Below are 19,338 nucleotides of genomic sequence, written 5' to 3'. Positions count from 1 at the left end.
GCACGGTACCTCCGTTGCCATCTATGTGTGAGCAAGTGTGTGTGAATGAGAGGTACATTGTAAAACTACTTAGATAACGTGCATTAATCATTCACCTCAGAAATTGTCATATAGTTGAGTCAAATCTTCTATGAAAGACTTTTAATGGAAATCAAAGATTTCCATCATCTTGTTAAATCTACATGTAACATTTTGTTCATTTCGTCAAACAAAATCCCAAACCATGTTACATTTGTCATTAGTTATAGATCACAGTAATTCTATTACTTTTGCACCTTTTAAAACAATAGTTTATTAATAAGTGTTTCATGATGCGTGACAATTCTCAGTAATGAAGAATTGTCTCTCAAAGCCAGTGTGTTGCTGAATGAAGCACACAAAAAGTCATTTACCACTTCTTTCATCTCTCAGCTGAAGGCAGCCCAAATAATAAAAAAATAAAAGTCTGTGAAAATGAGTACAAAAGCCATTTAATCTCTCTCATCTTCCTCTTAATAACTGCAAATTTCCCCTTGGGCTCATGGGAGAGGGCCTCTCTGTGCCGCTGCCACCTTATCTGTCGCCTCCATATTTCAGCATGCCGAGCGGCTCCCTCAGTACCCAGCCCCCGGCCTCCTCTCGCTGGGGCCTGTGGGGAAGCTGGGCTCCTGGGCCCGCCATTGTTCTGGCCTGGAAGGAAAGTCCAGAGAGAACCCTAAAAGCTGGAGAGTGGGAATATTAAAATAAAAAAACTTGAGCCACTGCTTCATTAAGCAGCAGCCTTTCACAAGCAAACATATCAGAAACAGTCCCCTTTCAGAGGCAGTAATTAGCAATTTGGAAACCTTGCCCCCTCAGGATATACAGTTTCAATTTAGTCAGCAGCTTTAGATTCTTAGGCACTTAATATTCATTGTTTCTGCCATCTTCCCAATTTCTCGACTTACATTGTCTAGTCTTTCACTGGCGATAAAGTGTTTTATCTTTCGTGTAATTCTTCTTTTCAATGAGCCCTCTGCAAGAGAAGTTACTTTTTTATAAATAATATTCAAAGGGATTTGCAAAGAATGTGAGGGATATGATAGCAAAGTGCTCTTCAGGAAGTGCCAGGCTGAATATCCTTTGGAGCTTGTGCTTGATTGATTAAGTCTGGCTGTAAATAGTTTACAGGAAAAGTTCCTGCAACTTACCCGCGGAGTTGTTTTGCTGAAAAAACCCTCTGATGACAACTGATGACATGGATCAAAGGATGTTCAAATTCAAATGATATTTGATAAAAGGACATCCATATGTACCAGCCCCACTTAACAATATCTTCAGTTTGCAAAAGTTGTAGCTCGACATTGGCTCTTTGCAATGATTTTACATTATTTACTTCTATTCCACAATTACAGACTTATGAGTACTGTCATCATTATTATTTTGCTGTGTTGGTATTGGAATGGTAAACCATTTGTATTGATTTAATGGCAAATGTTTGCAAACTGCTTATTAAGCCAAACCACATGTGGTACCTCAGGGGCGCAAGACTGACACTTATCTTTGCCACCATGGAGCCTTTGTTTCAAAATGCTACCACTTCCATTCATTTCCAATCAGCATTGTCTAATGGAAATAATTGATTTTTGCCTCTCCTCCACAAATGAAAAACGCTTGTGATTAAACATTTTGTCTGCAAATCCAAATTCCAAGATCCCCATCAACACTTGAGAAAAATAGGCAACTCATTAAAGCGGGGGGAGGAGGGGGGGGGGGGGGGGGGGGGGGGGGGGGGGGTAGCTAAGACGTGAAAAGAGGAGGCTGGGACTCAAATAATGAATGGAGTCCGAGTGAGCTATCTTTCCCAGGCAGAGCGCCACTAGGGATGCAAACTCTCAGCCACCAGAAATGAGCTACCTATCTGTGAAAAGAGTGACTGCTCCATTCTATTTGATTTGGCTCTCCTATCATCTCTTAAGAAGATGTCAGCCTTGCTTCTTCTATTGCTCTGAGCCTTTATCAACCCAGAGACGATTTCCCTGCAAAAAAAGAAAGGAGGGGGAAACGCATTTCAGTGCCTTTCAGTGAGCAACACTAAAGAATAAGTGTTATGCGATAAAAAGGGGGTTGTTAAATAGATCTGTCTATTTGTATGGTAATAATGATCGCTTAAAGACTCTGGGCTTCGTGACTTGTAGAACAAGGAAACAAATCTGTATTCAGGTATTGTGTTAACACGACTCTCCAAACGACCTTGTGAAACTTTCATACAGTAAAAAATGAGTAGAATGCCCAAGGTTTTTTTTCTTTGTTTAGAGTGGAGGAGTTCCTGCACTGAGCAAAGTTGCCCATCTCAAACTACAGGAGCTCTTTGCGTTTTAAGTGATCTTTGTCAGAGGTTTTATTGATTTTAATCTGTTACAGAATTGAGAAGTTTATAACAGAGTGTCTGGTAGTTCAATGTGTTTTTAATAATACCGGCATTAGTGGAAGAAGTACATTGGTTACTTAAGGAAAAGTAGCAATATAATATAATATACTCAAGTGCAAGAAAGTTGAGTAAAAGTACTGAAGTATTAGCGGAAACAAATACTAAAAGCATATGCTATTAATGCTATTTTCTCTTTGAGTGCCTTAGTAAGCCATACCAGTGAGCCACCCTGCCCAGTAGCAGGAGTAAGAGGACTGGGGCAATCATTAGGCTCGTTCAAGATGAACTGAGCCTCACCTGTAATGCGGACGAGAGCCGGCGCTGGCAGCAGAGTGCGGTGAAAAAGCCGCTAACAAACGGTTTCCAGCCGTTTCCAGCGGCCTTCAGTCTGAACAGTAAGTCACAGAAACACTCACATCCTGTGTGAGTGTTGAGGATGTTCAGATTTCAATTTAATAAAATGTTATCAGACCCACACATGAGCTTGTACACAGTCTCCAGTTGTTTTATTATGACAGAGTAGCTGTTAAAATGCCCGCTGATATGTTGCTGATGTAATCTGAATGGATTTAGTCTCTGACTTCTAAACCTCACCATCAGACACATGTATTCTGTTAGAAAAACCTTTAGATCAGACACATAGCAATTAACATCCCTCCAATTCAAAATTTAAAAAAAAGTTTATATAAAATGTCAGCCAATCAGCTGTTAGATCAGCTGAGAGCCAGGCGTTTCCCTTCATGCCCTGGGGTGCAGTTGGTGGAAAGCAACTGCGCCGGCTGGCTCTAAAAACTGCGGCGGCCTTGACCTCGTGAGGTTATCGTTGCCCACGTGTGCATGACAGAGCAAGTTGGGATCAAGTCGGACACAAATCTAACCGTCATGCATTCGGCGGCAATCAAGTTTGCACATGCCTGACTAGTCTCGAACCAGCTTATTAACGTTATAACTTACACCTGTGGTTTTCCTGCTAATCAGTAGGAATCTCTCGCAGCAGACATGCTGACTTGTCATAGTAGGAGCAGAACAGGTATTATTTATAACACTAACGACGGCTTAGCGCTAAAGGTGTCCCAGTAAGCCAACAGTGAGCCAGCATGCACAATACCAGGTTTTTGTTTCTTGAGGGCAGGAGAAAATCATTTGCAAAAAAGTGTCATCAGTGCTAGTCTACAATTATAAATATACATTCTAATGAGCAGTCTGTACGCTAAAAATAAAAGAGTGGAAGAAGAGATGGCTGATGGCAGACTGCTCCTGATTGATGAGAGCAATGAGGGCACGACACTCACCTGCCAACAAATTAGAACAAGTTCAGTGTCAGTGTGGGGCTGCGCTGATGTGTGTATGAAATGTCAGTGCTCATTTTCATGTTAAATTAACAGGACGACCAATTGCTGCCTAATGATGAAAGTGAGACAGAAAACTAACTTATCCTTTCTGCCCACTTGTGCAGTGTAATTTACGGAAATGTAGCTCAGTGTAAATTATTTCAGGAAGACCTAACTTTTAATCAGCGCACTCCTAAATCAATTCAGCTGGTGGAGGCGTTCACCTTCCAGCTTAACCAATCAGAATCGTACACAAATTGCAAGGGCCAATCACAGAGTCACAACCCTGCTTTTAAAAATCAGTTTCTCCCTGTGCTGTTCACATTGAAAACAACATTGGCATTTAGCTTAGTGTAGTGTTAAATTTCACACATAGAATTCTCACTTGGATCAAATAATCACACACATCTCACACAATGTAATACTGACCATCAATAAGAGGGTGATTAAAAAAATTCTTTGACGAAGGGGGGGAGAATTCACATCAGCTGTGTGCTTGGCCATCAAGTGGTATTTCAGACTAGACGTGCCGCGAAGATGATGAACGACAAAACACACAGATCACTTTGGTTTTGTCAATGGAACCATTTGGCAGCTTTTTAAAAAGTAAACTTTCCATCCAGAATCTTGTTGGCATCCATTTTGGCGTCTTGCGCTCGTCCTCCACTCAAAACATAATGCTACTACTCTTTGGTCGGCTCACAAGCCCGAACAAGTGTGTGCGGCGTGCCTAAATCCGGTGTGGTGTCGTAGTTTTTCTAACGTTACAAGTTGTTGAAACACCATATGAAAAAAACTACAAACTTTGCTAGGCCAAAAACGTTAATCTTGCAATAAAAAAATTGACATCGTTAAAATAGGCTTGCCGTTAACGCGTTTAACTGACAGCACTACTTTATATAATGGATCTTCACTGCTTAATAGTGTGAAACATGACTTAACACAAACCTATTACTAAACTAATGGCTGCACATACGAGAGAAACGTAACGATCCACAAATACAAATACCTAATGACAAGACAGGGATCGTCCACATTTTGTCTTTCCATACAAACCATCAACGTTTTCATAATATTTAATTAAAAGCCACCTTATATGCATTTCTGCTTAGTGGTTTACGGCACGTTATCACAATGTCCCTGGTTGGAGTCCAGCTGGGGACCTTTGTTACATGCCACCTCTCTTGTTCTCTCCTCACGTTTCACGTCTTATTCTACAGCCAAACTACAAAATAAAAGCCACATTTTATTTTATCAAAAAACTAACTAATATTTTTTTCTATTGGTTAATTGAAACTAAGCGCTCTTGTACAATTTCTTTTTACTGTATTTTTTGTTGTGTTTTGGGCGGTCTGTCAATGCTACAGAATGGTAAAATATAAGCAACATCAATCAAATGCAAATGCACTAATTTAACCAAGACACACAACCAAGAAAAAGCACCCTCACACATCTCACCACTTACAATATTATACTATTATGTGCGTTAGTCCCTCATAACTGTGTTGCTCTCCTTCTGCTGAACTGAGGAGGAGGAGGAGGAGGAGGAGGAGGAGGAGAAGGATGCAGGCTACACAAAGCTCTCCAGGCCTGGTGAGGAAAGCACTAGAGGTAGATTGATTAGCCTGCTCAGTTTGGCTGGTTAATCAGAGCCTGTTAGGTGGAATCGAGCACCATTTATGACTGATTATCTTCCCAGAAGGCTAATTCTAAAGGTACAATCCACAGTGAAACTTTTCAATCTCCATTTAAACCCAGCAATTTCCAGCTCCTTTAATGAAAATGTTGCTTAAATCTGGTTTCAAGTTCCATCTGACTGCTGTAGGTATATTGGGCTTAGAATTTTTCACTTGAATTTTCCAAAATAAATAGCCAACAAGACAAGTAAAAGAAGAAATCCTTCTATCAACGCATGTAAAAAATTAAGCAAAAATTTACATTTTACCAGACAAAGCCTACTTTCTAATTTCATGGCTCATAGCTAATTACACACGGCTTTAGGCTATAGCCTGAACCGTCCAACAGGAAAAAATTTTGGTTAAAAAGGACACGTCATGAAGACGAGAAAAAATCCTGCTTGAGTGGCTAAAATCAATTAGAAAGACAGGTGCTAATGTAATTGAGTTTTACTCATTTAACTGATGTCCTGTTATTCCTGTCTTTTTTTTTAACTGATTTTTTTTTAAACACTAAACATTAAGAAGCTTGGACTTAATCCTGATGTAGAAATGAGCTTGGACTTGATTCTGATGTAGAAATGGGTGTTTAACTGCTTTAATATTATAGTACTTTAAATAAATAAATAAATTAAGCTCATTCTAAGAGTCCGTATAAGGTGAGTTCAACTTTCTAAGTAAAAACGGACATTTGGAAAAACAGAAAAATGGGTTCAAAGATCCAATTAAATTTTTTACCGCCTTGACAAATTAAAAAAAAACTGGATCTTTAACTTGTTTTTCCAATTTTCTGTTTTATTCAGAGGATTTAGAAAATTTAAAAATTGCGTCTGGGCTCTGATTATACTGAAATGATATTCTTTACCTCGTTCCACCTACTTATCAACGATTGGTTGGCTATCATCGTGGTTGTGGCGATGTGTTTAGGCGGGCATTCAAGACAACTCGGGGCTGTCATGTTGACGCTGGATAATTACGAGAATAAAATTTTAAATCTTGTTGGTTATACTTGTGGGCAAGTGCAAAACTTCTTACAGACAAACTTTGGACTGAACAGGGGGCAAGCATCTCGTCGTTACATAAGTTTTGCACAGAGCGCAACATAAACAGGCAAATGGGCGTCATTTCCAAAAGTGCTGGGTACAATGATGCATTAATTTTTTTTTCTCTTTTGAGCAGCTCATGTTTTAAAGCTGGCTTGTAGCTTACTAATGTAAAAGAACAAAAATAAATACAAAAATGTGATGATGTCCGACACGTTTATGAAGAAAGCCATACGCATTAGACAGGCATTCTCAAACGCAAACGTGAAAAAGTTGAACGTGGTTTAACCTAATGTAGGCTACCTAAACAATGATCAATGATTACCAACTTCCTTTCTCAAATCGCTCCTCATAACCACTGAAAACTGTCAAAAAAATATAACACAAAGTCCTATTATTATGGACGTTATCTGACATTAAGCGTTTCTGCTTCACATGGTGACAGCCTTTATTATGCAAGACAAGAGAAGGGACATATCATCAACTGGCTGTCTGGTCGCTGTGCTCAAGAGGGGGGTGGGGGGGGGCATAGCTAGGCGTAACAAGAGAATTTCACTACAGCATTGAATGATTGGAGCACAGACTCAATTTTGTAATTTTGTAAATTTATGATCCTCTGAATATAACAAAATTGGAAAAACAGTTTAAAGATCCAATTTTTTATTTGTCAAGACGGAAAAAAATTAATAATTTGATATTTGAACCAATTTTTCTGTTTTTCCAGAAACAAATTAGAAAATTGAACAGATAAGTGTAACCTCTAAGCCTTCCAAAAATAGATTACTTGTGAACATGACATTTCAAATTTTCTGGAGCTTCTCAAGCGTGAGCTGATTTGCTACTTTTCTCTGTTTTATATAACTGTACACTGATTAACTTTGAGTTTCAGACTGTTGGTCGACATTTGAAGAAATTTCCACTATGAAATTGTGCTCCAATATATCAATAAATAATCAACAGATTAATTGACAATTAAAATAATAAGTTGCGGCATGTCCTTGTCCTATATAATTAAACTGTCCATAACTGCTTTGTGTAACTCTAGGGCAATCAAGAACAGCCTCCATCTCGTGCTTTACTGGGGAATCCTAACTAACCAACTAACTAACTGACTAACTAACTAACTAACAAAGACCCTGCTCCAGTAACTGTGAAATAAAGACTTTATGCAAAGTATCAGTGACCTTTTACATTAAAGTGAGCTTGATATTATAGTAATGCTGACACTTCCAAACTGGAAAGTGAACACCTATCGCCCTGAGGACAGCTGCAATCACCCTTTTTATCATGTACACGGGACTTTGCCTCTCTATCACTACACTACCAACTAGCTATGGGTGACAGAAGCAACGGTTTTGTAACATAAACCAAACTGCATTAAGTGTTTGGACTTGTCTGTGTACAAGCTGTGTTTTAGTAGTAGCCACAATGTATCACAGGTTTCTCTCTGCCCCATAGGAAAGGACGTCTCTAATGGTACCAGTGTCCTCGTCTCCGTGGTCAACCCTTTAATGTTTACACCACACCTCATGCTACTGTCCAGCCCTGCAGCCAACGCTCGACTCCAGAGTGGCCTCCCCAAGCCTGGTCACCCATTTTCATTTATCTGCTGGAATAACTATAAAAATCTGTCAGGAGCAGGGTGTGTTTTTTCGCTCAGATCAGCCCAGCCCAGCCCAGCCCAGCTGGCAGATTGAGAGCCCCCTGTAATGCACAAGTCTGTTTTTATTATTCTTGCTTGGGGAACACTATTTCATCAAGTGCATGATTCCACAGAAGAGAGGAGATAGCCCCAGCTCGGCTATATTTCTTCCAATCAAACATTCCAAGGGGAAAAAATGAGTGGGTGCCATCAAATCCCAGAATAATGCTGCCAGATTTTATGTAAAAAGAAGGACTGATGGACAAATACAGGAAGGCAAGACAAGTTTAATGACGTGTGTTCAGGAGCTGAGATTGGAAAACTGACAGAGAAAAGCAGCCTCTTTGCTGGAATATAAATTGTTGTGCGCTGTAAAAAGGCTTTTATCTGGAGTGAATATGGGGCGAAATACACAGGTCAGGGTTAAGTCATTTTCTCCGGCAAGTTAAGCGAATAATGAAGGCGAGCCTGCGCGGAGAGGAGCACTGCTACTGCCAGTTTGTCTTCATTTATTATGCCAAATCTCATGATTTTGGCGTTGGCGCAGTGAGTGCTCTGGCGCGCACCGGTGGACGACATATCGCTTAATTTACACAAGGTAATGAAAGCAGGGAATGGGAGGACAAAACAATTTACCTGCTGACACGGGAAGAAGTGATTTGCGAACATGGGGGGTGAGCGAAAGAGCAGGCAGAGGGCCAGGGGCAAGTGGTGGAAGAGGGGCAGAGACAGGGATGAGGGGAAGACAAGGGGGAAATGGGGAAGCATGGAAGAATAAAAGAAAGGGAGGTGGAGGAAAAAAACAAAAACATGAGGATGGCTTCAGCCTTTGCTCATCAGGTGATGATGAATGGCTTTGATGAGGCAACAGTAAACTCTTACTTTGTCTCTCCCTCTCCCACAAACACACACAGATATACGTGCAATCAGGAGGCGAAATTGACCTCAAAACTGGAGGGTCTGTGCTGACAAGGCCCTTGTTTTACTCCTCCTTTCCCCACCACTTGTAATCACTTCTCAGAGAGCCACGTGTGGTAGAAACGGGCGGCTTGAACATCACTCTGGAGCCGCAACAGGTATTTTCACCCAAAGACCAAACCTCTGACTGCTGTCTCACACTGAATTTTGCTGACCAGTTCAGTGAGTGTGTATTTAATTAATTTATGTTTAGATTTTTCTTACAGATTTTTCTCGAGTAGAAACTAGCATTATAATTAAAATTAGGTTTATCCCAACTGCGTTGATGCCACCTACCAGCATCATTATCTCTGTAATCACATATATTGGAATCAAAATGAACCAAATTAGGATTACCACACAAATGATTCAAATCTAAATTAGCGCCATCGACAGCCAATCACTCCACAGTATTGATGGATGCGTTAAAAGTACACAATTGGCCATTCAGCTGATGGCCTTTCACACAAGAGAAAAGAGTCTGGCCGAGACTTCCTGACAATATGGCCGAAGCAGCACTGTAATTTTCCAATCACTAGCCCTTCAGGCCAGGCCACTCCTTAGGGCAGTAAGATCAGATGAGCTCCGGCATTTTCTTTTGTAAGAGGCCAAACTCTATTTGTCTGCTCACAGGAACAAAAACAATCAGGGAGCCGAAAGAGACCGGCTTTTTGGTCTCTCTGGAGAAGGGCCAAAGACAGAGCAGGAGGAAGAGGAGGGGGGTGGAGGCGGGAGGGACAGCGAGGTGACACATAACTGAATTCCCCCCCCCCCCCCCACTTCCCCCACCCCCACCCCCGCGCCTGTGGGTGGTTGGTTCTGGTGATGATGAACAGGGACGCAGCTCAGCACCAGGTCCCTGCTGTCAGGGCTCTCCGCAGGATGAGACAGAGAGAGGAAGTGTCACTCTCGGCGGGCCTGCTGCGCCAACCTGGACTCTGCTGAGTCCTGCTGCTCGAGTCTTCACAACAAATCAAACACAATAACACCTACCCCTCCCCGAACACGGCCACACACACACTGTTAGGCCTCCGCAACTGCCTGAAAGAATGTGTTAGCAAAAATCACCAGACTGTTGAGCATTCTGCATCTGACTAACTGCTTCTGGCGGTCAAGTGTTTTGTTCGGATGTGGACCAATATTTAGGAATATTTAGCTTGGCTCTCCTTGGAGAGAAACTCCTTGGGATGGGGTTGTAAGGGGGGGCTCCACTGTCCTCCACCCTCCCTGGCTACAGCTCTCTCCACAGGCTTATTTCCCCTCATGAGAGGTGACAGTGAGCAGTGGAACCCCATGTGATAACATGCATCATGCTGGTGAGACCCTCTGGTGGAGCACACACACACCACACACACACACACCACACACACACACCACACACACACACACACCACCACACACACACACACACACACACACACACACCACACACACACACACACACACACACACACACCACACACACCACCACACACACACACACACGCCCAGCGGTAGGCACGCTGTCAACCTCAGAGCACTGCCTTCCATTACAGCTTAACTGGGGACAAATTGAGCAATCTGATTGGTTAAATTTGACATGTTAGACATGTTTGCCCAACTGACCGGTGTTTGTTGTACAGTGCAACCACTTTCAATAGTTCTATGGGGTGAAAACAGTGAGTTGCAGGAATACATGAGTTCTTAATGAACACTCTAGGATCATAACAAAGGTCAGAGCAACGTTTTTCAAGTTTACAAACTCAGCTGAGCTCACATTACTGTACCATCAGGTCTGTGGTTGTCGCACATCCCTCAGTGATGTGCTGTTCTCGTGAGTCTTGCAGTGTCCTTCAGTGGCACCTTATAAGAGCAGTCTATAACACAACCAGTGGTCAGGCTTAATTTACCCACTTTCTCTGTCCACTGCGCCATCAGCATATAGTATCACATAACTGCTAATGGGCTAATGGAAGGAGGGAGGGAGGGAGGGAGCAGGAGAGGAAAATGGCAATAGTTAGGGAAATGGAGCTCAGGTTCATCCAAACATTTAATAACTTACCCTATCTGGAGCGCTAACCTCTTACTCGGCTAATTATATCATTTAACTTGCCTGGAAGTAGGGGCCAGCGTGGACGTTGCTTCTTACAGTGTCATCACATAATTATGACTTATGCCAGTGTGGCCTAGCAAGCCGGATGAAGTCAGCTTGCCATAAATTTTAATGATCACTTAGACAATATGAACATTCGTAGGGTTAGGGGAAATAGGGACGCCAACACCAGAAAAGCTGAAGTGTGGAAACAGATGGAGAAGAGAGAGGTAAAAGGAGAAGAAAGGCATGCTACAAGAAGCAGAGGGACGAGATATTTGGGTGATGTTTGAGGAAGGTGAGTTTAGAGTTTAGGCGGACACAGCCGCTTGCCTGAGTGGGATCAGGTTGTGTGGTAACCGGGCTGCTAAGAGGCCAACGTCAAGCTGTCAGAGGGCTAAACACCCGAGTATAGTCTGTTTCAATGGAAAAACAGCAGCTGACACTCAACGCTCGCGGGCCAACTGCTGACCTCATTCTACAAATTAAAGGCACTGGACGGAGGGGAAGAAAGTCTGGCATGTCCAATATGGAAAGTCAATGCTGTATTCTTCAGTGCAGCAGAAATTCCTAATAACTTTCAAAACTTGGGGGAGGGGGGAGAAAGAGAAAAGACCATAATGGTGGGAAAATAGATGGGGCATAATGAAAAGGGCTGGGTGTCGTTTTATTTTTTTTATAGCTGTAAAATGGCTAATTAGCCCTATATGATTGCTCATTGTGGGAGCATGCATTGGGAGGTTCGAGTCTCCTGGGCTTTAATAGTTTTCTGGTAAAAACTGGTGTACTAAATAAATGTTCCGCGACCCCTGTAACCTTCAAATGTGGTATGTGGAAATGTTTTTACACGGGGCTTATTTAATGTTGTGTCAATAAATATAAAAAATGCATCTTAGCATTAAACATACAAGTGTAAGCCTATACTAGTGCAGAATAAGGGATATTGATTTCAGGATGTAGGTGGCCTACCCACATATTCTGCACTTATGAAAAAAGAAGAAGGCAGAGCCGGCCAAAGAGAAGCTGATCTCTCTTGTACTTAATATTAATGTCTGTTTTGTGGCTCTCTCGTTTCAGTAGGAGTAGTACCCAGGTCCTGCGGTGGAGCGATTGAATGACAGAGATTACCTGTTTGGAAAGCCTCACAAGACAGCTGATTGATAATGCATGACACAAAAATGTTTTTGTTTACCCACAGATATGGCTGAGCTGGGTTTCAGTTTCTTGTTTTTTCTTCAGAAACCTGATTCAGTGGACTGAAGTGGATTGAGGGGGTCAGGAGGTATCAACTGAGAGTCGACTACGGCGTCTGGTTCCATAGGTACTTGTACCTTCTTGATCAGGGGACTCGTCCACATCATATTCATCCCATTCAGCCTGTGCTGTCCTGGAGGGGATATAACATGAAAACATAATCTCACACCACAATTTCATTCCTTCAGCAGCATTAGATCAGATTGAAACTTCCCTGCACACTTTCCTGGGGCTGTCAAATGAGCTGTCAGTCATGTGTCAGAGCCAGCCCCTGCTCATCTGCTCTAATACTTCACACAGCCTTTTATATGGATCAGTATGAGTGGGACTCTCTACACAAACGCCAGCAGCTCCTCCACTGGGACGCGGGGTGATTGATAACATTTCCCCAGCTCTTCACACTCATGCCCATTTGTATAGTTGGTTGGAGAAGGGCCCCTGGTGTCCACTGACATCTACAGTGCCCATCATCCCGCTCTGATACATGCCAGGAATGGGCAGCTTTCCATTCATAAAGTACACTGTGAGAGCCAGTGACAGATCACTCGTACTTGATTCTGATATTTGTATTTCCTGAAGAAAAAAAAAAGCATGGGAAACTGGCTCAGGTGCTACTTGAAATTAAAAATGGCAGCTGTTGAACCAACTATTTAACCTGCATATTATCACAGTTGATAAATGTTTATTGCTCATTAGCATATCCGTACAGTCTTAATGCTTTAGAAATTCTCAGCTGCTGACTCTAGTCTGAGTGTTGAGATCACTGAGGGGAATCCTGAGCCTGTTTTTGTGTACAGTTATATTGGCATATTGGCCAGGCTAATGGCCACTTGGCACATAGACAGCTATCTATCCCAATCTCAGCCTCACTAATCCAATTGAGGCAACCTGCTTGGCATGAGAGAGACTCATCTGTCTTTACCGTTCATTAATTGGCCTCCTCCTCGAGCCGTGAGCCCATTCACATTCCTTCGGATCGGACCGAAGGCGAACCCTATCACTGAAACACTGGATCTGTGCTGGAGATTCAGCGGGGGGGGCAGATATATAATCACTTCTGTGTGGGGTAAAGTATCAGAAAATATAAAACCTCCCGCAGGAATGAGCTACATATTTTCATAGACAGTATAAAAAACACTTGTCTATGCCTGTCTCGCTCTGTCCTGAGTAAAGACCCTTCTTGAGATTGTTTTTTTTTCTTTATGTCTTGCGGTAGAATGATAATAATGTTTCCAATCTTGTAACATTGCACACAGAATTGTCTATGTTAATGATGGGCTGGCCCCCTCCCTGCTCCACTGAGATGCTTACTTTCAATTTGTGTACTGTCATCTCCCTGCTACACGCGTGAAATTGATGCACCCTCTTCCTTTTAATTAAATCAAAAAGCAGTCGGGGTCCAGGCAGGTGGGAGACCTGCTCCCATATACAGCCATCACAAAGACCTGGCTGACTCCAGGATGAATCAGGGTTGCTCCTGTTCATCTTTCTGTGTGTGACTGTGTGTTGTTTGTGCGACCAAGTTATTGTATGCGTGGAATTGATATTATACTTGAATTACAAGCACAAAAAGAACGTCAAAAGAGTTTAAGAAACTGATTTTTAAATCTTAATCAAATGGTTTTATTGAGAGAAACTATTTTGTTTTAGGTTCCACTACGTTCTAACTTTCTTATAATATTGATTTCATTCAAAAAGCCAGTGGACATATTTCCTGGTAAATAAATAAATGGCAATCCCAGGTATCTTTCTCAGGTAGGTTTGCCCTCGGGCAGGGCTGGAGCCAAAGTCTAAAAAATGACAGCGTAAAATTCCCACACATTAGAAGGCAGATAATTGGATTTCCTGTGTCCTGTATGGTGGGCAGTGTGGTTCCTGCAGCTGTGACATTATCAAGGTAACATAACCTGAAGGCTGCGGCGTAGCAGCACAGGCCCCGCAAGGCCTGTCCTCCAGTTCCACATCACTACCTGCTTGGCTATTCATCCTGTGGACCCTGCAAATGAAATTATGGGAGGAAGAGCAAAGGACATTCTTTGGGAATTAATCCCATTTATGCCTAAACCCACTTCAGATTTTTATAGTGAGGCCCTCTTTAGATGTAGAGTGCATTTACAATTAGACAAGGCCTTAGAAGGATTGAAAGAAAGGCTGTGTGTTGGTTTGTTTGTGGGGTCATTTGTAGACACAGACAAGAAATAGGAAAGCTCAGAGAAAAAATTTTATATTGAAAGTTATTCTTTAAAAAATCGGTTGTCATTGAAACACATGTCACAGGTGTCACATGACTCCTGACTGATCCCTTCATTTTAATATTACAGCATGGTCAACAACAGAAGTCAAATGTATTAATTATGAGATAAATAAAAAATGTTAACATCTTCTATACTGCTACTGAGAATAGAAATAATAATTTCATCTAAATACATGAATCTACCGCAGCCAAAATGTATTTGATTGGTTATCAAAATATTCCCAATTATACGATTTAACAGACACTTACTGTGGTCACTGCAGTCAAATTCCATACAACATTGACTCAAGCAGTCCTGCACATATTAAGTCCAACATTTTGTTATATGTTCTAAAACGTAAAATTATTAAACATCCATAGTCGTTTAAATTTCTACTATTTTTTTTTATGAATGGTATTGTACAGATATTCCTATTCGCCAACTTTACATTGTGTTCCTTAAATATAATGCTGCAAACCAACGCTAACCTAAATTACAGTTACCATTGAGAAGGCTATACGAGGTGGTATTATAGAAATATATTTAGAAATGTATGTAGATTCATATGACGATTGTTTATAGATAACCCACATTTAGAAACGTAGCCTTTGTGTAAACGTTTAGGGGTAGCACATAAATTACTTTGTTTTTGTTTTGTTCTACATGACTAGACATTTACTTCCTCTGGGGACGTTGATGCTCCAGGGTGAAAGGTCGGTGCTGTTTATCCTTTCAAAAAATGTATCCCAACTTTTAAAAATCTACTTTTTGTAGCAGATAGCATATAAGACAGCCTTTATGCTAGTGCATCAAAGTGGCCTTAAAATATATGTGTCCAACCCGTGTCACCATGTCAAGATACCTACAATAAAATTGCAACAAAAAAGACTTATAGTCTTTAAAGTGTTGTTTCCATCTTACCTGTAAAACAGATGCCGAACTGTCTTCTTGTTGTAATACTCTGCTTTGCAACTCTGGTTTAACCATACTGCAAGAGAAAGCACCTTACATCAATTAGCCCCGTCTGTTTGCTCTCGCGATGCATTAAAGATAAACACTGCCCCCTAGTGACGACACGGGAATACAACTGTTCAATTGAAATCTAACCTCTACATTGTTTTGTACAACGTAATCTTTTTGTTACTTCTTACTACTTACTTCTTTAAATCGTCAATTTTTATTAAATAAATGATTTGTAATTTTTCTTTTCTATCATGTTTAAAATACCAATGTATCATTATTTACTATAAATAGCTGTTTATGTATAAAATATTCCAAGTATTTGCTGCAGCAATATGTATATATATATATATATACATATATATATATAAACATTTAAAATCTATGCACAAATTACTACATAATACTGGATTAGATTATGTTTTTCATTTTCTATTGCCTTCATGTAACATAAACACATATGGCTTTGTGACAAACCTCAAGATACAAAGCTGGACACAGACATACCACACACACCACCCATAAACACACACACACACACATACACACCATCCACGTATTAGTGCAAGGTCTGGGCTGATTACAGCTCGTTCACTGTCCTCATCAAGACCAGTCAGGACTACAGTCAGAGATAAGAGGCCCCAAACACACATGCACATACACAGACACATGGCACATACAATAATCTTATTCTTTTCTAACCACGGCACACATACGTACTGTACTTATAAACGCACACAAACATACACAAATACACAGACAAACACAGGGACACCGTGAAAGCCTCCTCAGGCAGCCTCAGAGCTCAGACAGGTCCCTGCCATTATCCCGTCCTCTACCCTAAACACGCAGTTTTAATTTCAAAGCTCTGATTAGCTGATGATTGCATGACAGCCGCCGAACCAGGTTCCCTTTTCGCCCGGCTCCCAGACTGCAACTCAATCATGCCCAATTAGTGGGTCCCCAAACACTCTCTCTTATTAGAGGACTCATAATCGACTCATTGTGTCCTGATTTGGCAAATAAATCACTCTGGAGGCTGCTGACTCCCCCACCTTCCCCCTTTTTCTCTCCCCCACTTCTTTCACCCTTTCTTTCACTGCCCACTCCCCGTCTTTTCCTTGTCCAGGGGTTCAGTGACAACGTTTTCAGGCGTGTTTTTCATTGGAGCTGACAGTTTGAGCAACGCCGGACTCCTTTTTTTAAATATATATTCACCCTGAAGAATGAAGAATAATTTAGCAGCTAAGGCAAGGCAGGCAGCATGTGGGTGTCCTTGTCCTACAAGGTTAAGAATCCATTCCATCTGAGCAAGAAAGGAGTGAATTAAAATAAATGATGGCCAGATATTTATTGCAAGTTTGTAGATGAAGCCAAGTCACTCCAGTGGACCAGCGGGGCCCATGGGCTGCCAGTGGCTCAGTGTAGCCGAGTGACCTCCATACCTCTCCCTGCCTAACTGGGGAATAACACTCAATGTCACATTACTCCTCTCCTGCATTTGATGTATTTATTTATATCCATATATATATGTTTATCTCTATAATTGCATGTGTTGGGAACATTAAGGGTAAAACGTCAAAATAGCAGGACGTAGTATATGAAATTATCTGGTTGGGGGATGCTAAAAATAATTGTAATTGGATCGAAGGAGGGGAATTCTTGAGAAAACTGAGCTTTGGAGACACGGACAAGGGGATCCTGAATAAGTAGACACAGTAGACACAAATGTCCTTCAATCAGGAGACAGAAAACTCAAGACCGCTCTGACATAGTTTGTGTATTATATGGTATAGGTTTAGTCAAAGTACAGCCCACTAAGTAATGTTCATGATCACATTGCTTTTTGAATTCTTTAAGGAAAAAATTGCACATTACATATTATCTATTGACAATGTCCTTATACAATTATAGGGGCCTACAAGTTGAAAGAGTCATCAAATATCCATTAGGACTATTTGTCAGCAGTGTCTTATGCACCATATTTTGCCAGAGTTCATAGGTACATACCGTTCCTCAGGACGGAGATCCAACATAAGAGGTTTGCAGACTCAGCAGGTGGACCAGCTTGAGCCTGGGGGCTTGTGGAGCACTGGGAGGCCTGTGATTTTGCACGCATGCAGGAAACCAGTGGACTGTGATGTAGTGGACTCAGAGTCAGAGCCAAAGAGTGGCTTTAGTAATGTCCCACTGTGATGGTGACGGTGAGCTCCCTTTCCAGGCTCAAACAACTTCTCCTACAGCAGCAAAACCTGTGAAGTAATCTTAGGATGTTGCTTTCCTTTATCCATCCAAACCAAGCCCTTTCCCCTACTATCTCCCTTCCTCCACTCTAGCAAGGTCTATGTGTTTGGTGTGTGTGTGTGTGTGTGTGTGTGTGTGTTGAGTGGTCATTAGTCTCTGTTTACAGTGGAGGGAGCCTGGCCAGCTGGCATGTGACGTGTGATGTGCTGCGCTGTGGTCTACCACTGTGAGACCCCTGTGGCAGAGTCGCGGAGGCCCAGCAACCTCCTTCCCCAGGCGGGCTGCAGAGACCGCGGCGAGCCCTCGGCAGATGGAGCCTCCAGCGTTTCTCGTCTCTCTTCTACAAGCAAAGAAGAGGTGGAGCGAGCGCTGGAGGTGGGACTGGCCCTGGCCCCCATCACAGATGCCAAGAGAAGGCTGAGACTCTGGCGAGGCCCTGCTGGGAGGGTGCTGGGCCGGAACAGGTGCAATCTCAGCCCCTCGATCCCCTCTGTCAGCACCTCAGTGGTGGAGACCGCGCTCTCTTCCTGTCCTCGCTCCTTCTCATTCACACACTTGAGAGGTGTTGTGGGGCTACATCCAGCCCCTCCCTCCATCCAGCAACAATCCAGACACCAAAAATCACGACCAGACCCAGTGCTCTTGCTGCCTTCCTCTAAAAAGGAACACATACAAAAGTGCCAAGTTCAAAGTAAATTACTAGAAGTGGGTTTGTGACCCTCCGAGGGCAAACAGTGGAGTTTGTTGACTCAGGCATTTTCCTCTGCGGTCTATGATAAGCTCCTCGGCTGACCTCGCCACTGCCATGGGGCCAACACAACCACTCTCCCATCAGTCCTTCCTTTATCGCCAGTGGCTACAAGACAAAGAGGTTCTGCTCTATACCTGGCTGCAAACGGCATCCTGCATGATGGAAAGAGTTTATGACAGAGGGGGGTGTATGGCGAGGCCCAACAGGCCACCTTGACCTGTCCCTGCTCAGAGGACCTAGGTGAACCCCGTCCTATTGCCCCCAGCCCCCCACAAGCGACCTGGCCACTCCAACCACCACTGAGTTATAATCATAATTTCCCAGAGAGGCATTGCAGGGCCTCCGCGATGAGAGAGGCATCCGTGTTTTACAGAATGTTTTGTGTTTTATTGCCTTTAAGTCACTCATAGGCCAGCGGAGAGGGCCCACAATGATAAGAAAACCAGTCATGTGAAAAATGAAGGACCTTGCGTACAGGACTGAGAGGTGAGGAAGGGAAATAATAAAATACGTGACAAATGTGGAGCTCAACTGTATTTCATGTTCAAATCCCTGTCTCACCTTCCAGCTCTCAGCTGCACTAAAAACATATGAGGGGATATAATAATAATAATAATAATAATAATAATAATAATAATAACAATAATATTAATGAATTTAGCCAATCTCACTGATACAAAAGAACAGAAGCTTTTTTTTCCCATCTCATGGTTTACACTTGAAAAAAAACTCCCAGCCTCTCATTCCCCCTCCTGGGTCCTTTGACAACATGACGGCAGTGAGATG

At 42.2% G+C, this 19,338-nt stretch overlaps 1 long non-coding RNA gene across 2 annotated transcripts; it reads right to left on the bottom strand.

Annotated features, from left to right (window-relative positions):
* Nucleotides 1-172: 172 nt before the first annotated feature.
* LOC116670485 (uncharacterized) lies at nucleotides 173-15,624 on the bottom strand. 2 transcript variants are annotated; one of them, XR_004327037.1, is made up of 3 exons: nucleotides 15,519-15,624; nucleotides 12,302-12,496; nucleotides 173-701 (listed from the first exon to the last, which is right to left on the bottom strand). It is a non-coding gene; the product is annotated as an uncharacterized LOC116670485 (long non-coding RNA). The 2 variants fall into 2 exon arrangements; XR_004327038.1 differs by having other exon boundaries at nucleotides 12,306-12,496.
* Between the last annotated feature and the right edge of the window lie 3,714 nt (nucleotides 15,625-19,338).

Source organism: Etheostoma spectabile, chromosome 20 (assembly GCF_008692095.1).
Source record: "Etheostoma spectabile isolate EspeVRDwgs_2016 chromosome 20, UIUC_Espe_1.0, whole genome shotgun sequence".
Taxonomy (NCBI): Eukaryota; Metazoa; Chordata; class Actinopteri; order Perciformes; family Percidae; genus Etheostoma; species Etheostoma spectabile.
The sequence above is the reverse complement of the archived record's forward strand: the minus strand, read 5'-3'. Positions and strand labels throughout refer to the sequence as shown.